This window comes from Otolemur garnettii, unplaced genomic scaffold (genome assembly GCF_000181295.1).
Source record: "Otolemur garnettii isolate 467f Iridium unplaced genomic scaffold, OtoGar3 scaffold00054, whole genome shotgun sequence".
Taxonomy (NCBI): domain Eukaryota; kingdom Metazoa; phylum Chordata; class Mammalia; order Primates; family Galagidae; genus Otolemur; species Otolemur garnettii.
In genome coordinates this window covers 7,488,236-7,494,561 of record NW_003852449.1, presented here as the reverse complement: position 1 = coordinate 7,494,561, position 6,326 = coordinate 7,488,236, and the positions used below count along the sequence as shown (strand labels likewise).

The 6,326-nt window shown below is 40.7% G+C and overlaps 1 pseudogene; it reads right to left on the bottom strand.

The window, feature by feature from the left end:
• Window positions 1-4,806, bottom strand: part of LOC100960068 — a 13,525-nt pseudogene extending 8,719 nt beyond the window's left edge.
• Window positions 4,807-6,326: the final 1,520 nt, after the last annotated feature.

Sequence of the window (6,326 nt, the reverse complement as noted above, 5' to 3'; positions counted from 1 at the left end):
ACGCTTTTAAAATTGTTTCTAGAAGTTAACGTATTCTTCTGGTTGCTATTACTTGCAGAAATAGCCTCTTTTCAGTAAGTAAATCCCCATCCACTATGTTAATAAAAATTCTAAACCGACATCCTTCTTGAAAGGGTTCTCCTTCTCCAAGTGCCAGCCAGCCCCTGTGTGGAATGTGCGCCCTGAGGCGGGGGCATGACTGGCTTCTGTCTTGTCCAGATCTTTCCTAGCTTGCTACAGAACTGGGCTAGACCAACAGGTGAAAGGATCAAACTTTTCATTAGCAGAATAAATTGCACTGTGGGATCTGACACTTTGGTGTGTCAGGTGGACAATCAGTAGCTCTTTGTGTGATGGGCACTGCCATAATGTCTGGGATGTGGGCCTCCCTCTCCTGCACATGGCTACTTAGCTCTCTCCTCAGCATTTCTGGCAGAGGAGTTTGTTCTATTGTGCCCATCTTCATTCACAGTGGTCCTCGTTCTGGTATCTTATAAGGTGATTGCGGATCCTCCCTATTGCAGGGTCCCCATTTGGATGCTGGGAAATGGAGACTGCTGCCTATTGGTCACTGGAAGAGCAACACTCCCTAGGTCAGCACTTTACTTTTGTTCCTTACCAGACGCAAGAAGTGCCAACCAGCACCACCTTGCCTCTTGACTTCTAAAGAGTATGTCAAATGGCAGGGTCTGTGTATCCCCAATTTTAGTGTCATTTATGAAATTCCCTGAGAGAAGCCTCTTAAAGTTCTCACATGAGGGATGCCTCCTCCTCATGTAGAGCACACAAAGTCTCTCCAAATATTTCCCCCCTCGGGCAGCCTCTGAACACCAGTCCCTTTCATGAGCCGCAGATGACTGATAGGCCTGAAACAGCAGCAGAACGAACCCGAACCCGATTTGGTCTCTAAGACCCTTTGCAAATCTTGCAAAGGAGTTATTGAAACTCCTAAAGATGCAACGTGTGCAAAATCAAGTATTCTTTTTTAGACACTAGAATCTCTTTCAAAATGCTGAACCAAGAAGAAAACTCACTTTTAATATCCAGTTACATAAAGAATAACACAAAATCACTAATGAGTAAATGTTATCTATTTTTCACTTTTTAATCCATTAATACCAATAAAAATGAGTTCATGTAGAGTTAAATATTGCTCATTGTCACATTCGAGGCAGGAGCATTGCTTCATGTTACTAAATATTTATCCAAAATGGAAATATTTAAACAATTGAATAATATTACTGGGTTGAGTGTCTGGGGAACAGATGGCTGATTCTTCCAGTTCGTAACTGTGGACCTGCACCTTGACCTATTTAAAAGACTTTATGAACGGAAGATCCTGGACATGGCACTCATCCAGTGACTGCACGGTTCTCTGGATTAACTCACTTGGGAGGGAAGTGAGTGTTTTTTAGGTATAGTTGGGAGAATAAAAAGGAAGTGTGCATTATTTCCCTTTTTTTCTGACATAGAGCAAAATGACATTTTCTATTCTTTTTTTTACAGGTAGGTATAATCATGAGATTAAGGTGAGGGTAACAAAGTGGGCAGTCTGTCTGGTGAAAGCCATCGAATGCTCTCCGAGCTCAATGTCTCCATTCCTTCTAAAGGTCCAGGCTTCAGCACATATTAGATGCCTGGGGTTGAAGGTGGCAGCATTTTTTAGCTTTGCATAGTAGCTTCCCTTCCCTACCTGCCTTAGAACTGTAAGGAACAAACTTCTTTTATGCTGAGATTTGGGGTTACTGCCATTCTATTTTTATTTCTACAAACCAATATTTACATTCCCACTTCTGTTTTATTAAATGATAATTTTTAATAGTTAGAAATAATTCACCCTGAATCAACAGAGATCCCCAAATAAAGAAAACAATACTTTGCCTTCAATTCACGTTTGCTCTGATTCCTAGTAACTATTGTTTCCTGGAATTCTTACAAGCAAGCAGAAAAATATTGTCATATATTGGAATTGCAAATTATTGATCATTACAGTCAAGAGCATACTGTAACAATATGCCGTAACAAACAATTGGCCAGGTAAAATAATTAAAATGTGGAATTTTTTTTTTTACCAAATTAACAAAAATAGAGAGCTTAAGAGAGTTATCTATAATATGTAAAAACCAAAGGTAATATAGAATGTAACTTTGGAATAAAAATTTTAAAAATGTGAATGTGACACTTAAAAATGTGTATGTTAGCAAGATTTGAAGACTTCAGACCAATCTCTTATGATGATTTTGAAAGTAAACTCATTTCTTAACATCATGAATTTTTGAAAAGAAGATAATTTATATTATTTTTATGTAGAAGCTATTAGAATTATTTGAATTCAAATTTAGTTGAGTAGATTATCATTCAATTGAAGAAATAATTTGTGGGGGTTAGGAGACCTCTTGAACTAGCCAAGAGCTTCTATACTACTTACTAGCTGACTGAGCAATTCTCTCTAGCAGCAGAAAGTTCAGTTTTTCACATACATAGGTTTAAGAGGAAGTGAATTGTTTTTATCCACAGTTCAAAGTTAAGTGAATTAAAAGTTAACAATTTTGAATTTTTAAAAATCTTTTGATATGACCAATAAAAATATAGAAATAACAGGACAGATTTCCCACATGAACCACAAGAGTGACCTTCCAGGCAGGGCATTCAAGAAAAACACCTGTTACCATGGACTGCAGGAAAAGGGCCAAGTCAGGTGGGGGACTCTCCTTAGAAGCTTGGGGGTATCCCACTACCCCTTTAGAAGGACTCCCTACCTGTATAAACATTGCTCTGTAGTTCCCCATGCGACCTGGCCACAGCTCACTGGTGTGGGCAGCCAAGTGTCCTCTGACCTGTGAACAAGGAGAATCCATATTACCCAGTGACCCACTAAACTAATTAAATCATCTCTCTCCAGGGCAGGGATTGAAAGCTGACAGATTTAACAGGAAGCAGGTTAATGCAGACCCAAAGAAACAAAGAAAGAAGGAGCAGAAAAGGGAGAGGGTAAAACCACAGAACCCAGGGGTAAATAAAAGCAGAGTGACAGAGGAAGGGGGGTGGGCACTGGAAGGGGCAGGTGACATCAAGACAGAAACAGAAGTAACTGAACCACCACAACGGAAACTGTAGAGTGCTAAGTCTCGGACACCAGCTGGTGAAGTTAAGGACATAATTACTAGGTTGCTAGAACTGAATGCAACCTGCGTGTAATTATATAGGTTCATTGTACATGAAGCTATACAAATGTTGAGACTCCATAGTTCTTTGTTACTTCTCTGGGGGCAGAGGGGCTTTTAACTAATCCTCCGTTAATTGAATTAATGTGAATATTTTTCTCTTACTCAGAACCCAGCTGACAATTCTAACACAAATGGCTAAACTGCTTTTCAATGTTTTTTTTTTAATTTCTAGAGAAAGATTTTCAGTGAAAGTATTATTCTTGATTATAACAAGTCAGAATATTTATATCGTTTTAATTAATTTTATTATTCTGTCTCGAGAAAAATTTTATTTTAGTAGACAAAATAATAGAGGCGTGGAAGGGTAGAGTACGTTGCCAAAATTTCTGCGGCAAGTGGCGAAGGGGTCGGTGCCTGAATATAAACGCAAAATGAGCAACACAAACATTGCAAAAACGAGAACGCACACTACAAATTAGTTTATCAATTGCCATTTTTACCAGTCGTGTTATATGGGCGTTCTTCCATTTCCCCTCAGTCTTGGTAACTGGTGAGCAGTGTACCTTACGGTTGAGGTGTGGGGATTTAACCATTTCTGTCCCAATGGCTTACCTATTATCTCTAATTTTTCACTCCTGGAAGTGCAGCAGGATATCAAGTGGCACTTTTCTCATCGCCTAGATACAAATCTGAGGACGATGAAGAGCTAATCAGTCAGACTCCACAGAAAACTACAGCAACCTGGGGCCAGCCTTTCTCCCATGAAGATTTAGGGGGAGCCCCTCCCTTCCTTAGAAGGAGCACAGCGTGGGAGGAGAACGTGAGGGGGTAACTGGGAGCTGTCCGTCTAGAAAGTTGTACTGACTGGGCCTTTCCTTCTCTACATTCTACCAACTTGAATGAGGACAATGTCTAACAGAATGAGCTTCCTTCATGTCCCTAGTACACCTGCTGAGGGGGGTCCCTGACGCCCTGTTCCCACCTCTTGACACTGAGAGCATGAGCAGGGAGCTGGGAGGCTGAGTACAGGAAAGAAGAGCACAGAGCAAAGTGCGTTCCCGGGTCGGGCCTCACAGTGCGGCACCCAGGCGTGGAGCTCAGTGCTGCCAGCTGTGGGTTACTGCCGATCCTGGGTTTCGTTTTAGATATCTTCCATTTAAATCACACTCTAGAAAAGGAACATTAAGTGCCCTCGCATAAAATCCTTTCCATGTATACAGAACTCTAGGTCCTTATTCTTATAACGTGTGGTGCTGTACCATCTCAGTTAAGTAAACAGTCACCGTTTACGTCGATGGCATCTGAGCTCCAGGCTGACTGAGGCGGCACCTGTCTGGGGGAGAAGACCTCAGTGTCAGGTCTGTAGGGTTCTCAGGTGGGGGTCCACCTTAGTCCCTGCAGGCTGCTATGACAACTGAGTAACTGACAACAACAGAAATGTATTTCCACCATCCTAGAGGCTGGGAAATCCAAGATGAAGATGCTGGGGAGGGCTCTCTTCTGATTCACAGCTGGGGCCATCTAGCTGGGTCTTCAGATGATAGAAAGGGACAAACAAGCCCCCTCAGGCCTCAGTTAAGAGGGAAGAGTCCTGATGACCTAATCACTTCCCCCTGACCTCACCTTTGGATGCCACCATGTTGGTAGTTAGATTGCAACACATGAATTTGGGGAGGACACAAACATTTGGGGGCCGATAAAATTTCTGTGTGTCTGCATGTTACAAGGCTAGATGGTAGCATTCTAGAAGCCATGAGCAAGGAGGCTAAGAAGTATCTGCAGACCGTCTCCAGCTCCTCTGACTGCAGTAGGGGATGTTCTGCCTGCCCTCCCTTCTCTTAATGCTGAAGCGTTAAATTGCTAATTGACTCGGGATATTGACCTTCAGTGTGACTCTCTCAGCCTTTTAAGGGGAAGAGGTGGCCAGGTAGCATGACCATTAAGGCGACTGTGACACTTAATGATTTTCCTGTCTCACTCTCTCTAGTTTGCACCTGGTGTTTCAGAGTGATGGCTTTCCAACTTTGATGTGTATCAGAACCACCCAAAGGGTTTGTAAGAACACAGCTGGGCCTCCTCAAAGACTCTGAGTCAGGATATCTGGGATGGGTTTTTAAAACTTTCCTTTTTTAACCTTGTTCCTTGTTGAGGCCAAGGTTGTTGTTCGGGGGATTCCCCTTTTCGGTTTTTTTCATTTTGTTAATTGATTTGTTCCCTTTCTTTTTTGGGGTTTTTAACCTTTTTTCTTCTCCTCCTGTGACCTCCTTATCCTTGGAACTTTAAACTTAGAGTACTTAGTTGTCATTTTAGCATGGTTTAGGGAGAGCAGAATTCAAAGATATGTCCAGTCAGCCATGTTTCACTTTTTGTCTGATGAACTAAATTTGTTATTCTTGCTTCTCTGCTTTTTCCCTCCACTCATTAACAACATAATTATAACACTAATAGCAACCAGTAGCATTAATAAATATTTATTGAAAATCATCAAAGTCTACTAAAGTCTTTGATAACCTCTAGGACAATGGAGAAAAGCTCATAATTTTATTCTGAAATTCACTTCATTTCCTTCGTTGTAACAACATTAAACAATTGAAAGCCAAAATTCATTTCTTTGTTTTCATAATGTTTCTTACTAATTATTTTTTAATACTCTAGCTGGTAAATCTTAATTGATTCAACGCCTTGGTTTAAAAATAAACCTCAGAAAGCCAGAATAAGTATGTGTATTATAAAAGACAAATTTCTAAGGTTAATCATCATTTTGAGCTGTTTAGAAGAATCACTATCTATGCTAATATAGTCACGAAATTTTGAGATTTAACTCAGTGTTTCCCTTGAAGAATTATTTTAAAGCCAATCAATTCAAATATTTAAAATGTATAATTCAATGATTTTTTTGCCTATTCAGAGTCACATGACTATCTTCACAATAAATTTTAGAGCGTTTTGATTTCCCCAAAGAGAAATTTTGTACCCAGTAGCATTCACTCCCATGTTTTCCCGATACTTCCAGCACTAGGTGTAGCAGCCCGTATAGCCTATGGCTAGGAGGAGTGAGAGTTATAGGAAATACCTGTAATGGAACACCTTGGTGGAAAGGGCACGGAGAGAGATTTAGTTCTAACAAGCATGAGAGCTCGCGAGATGAGAGCATTGGTG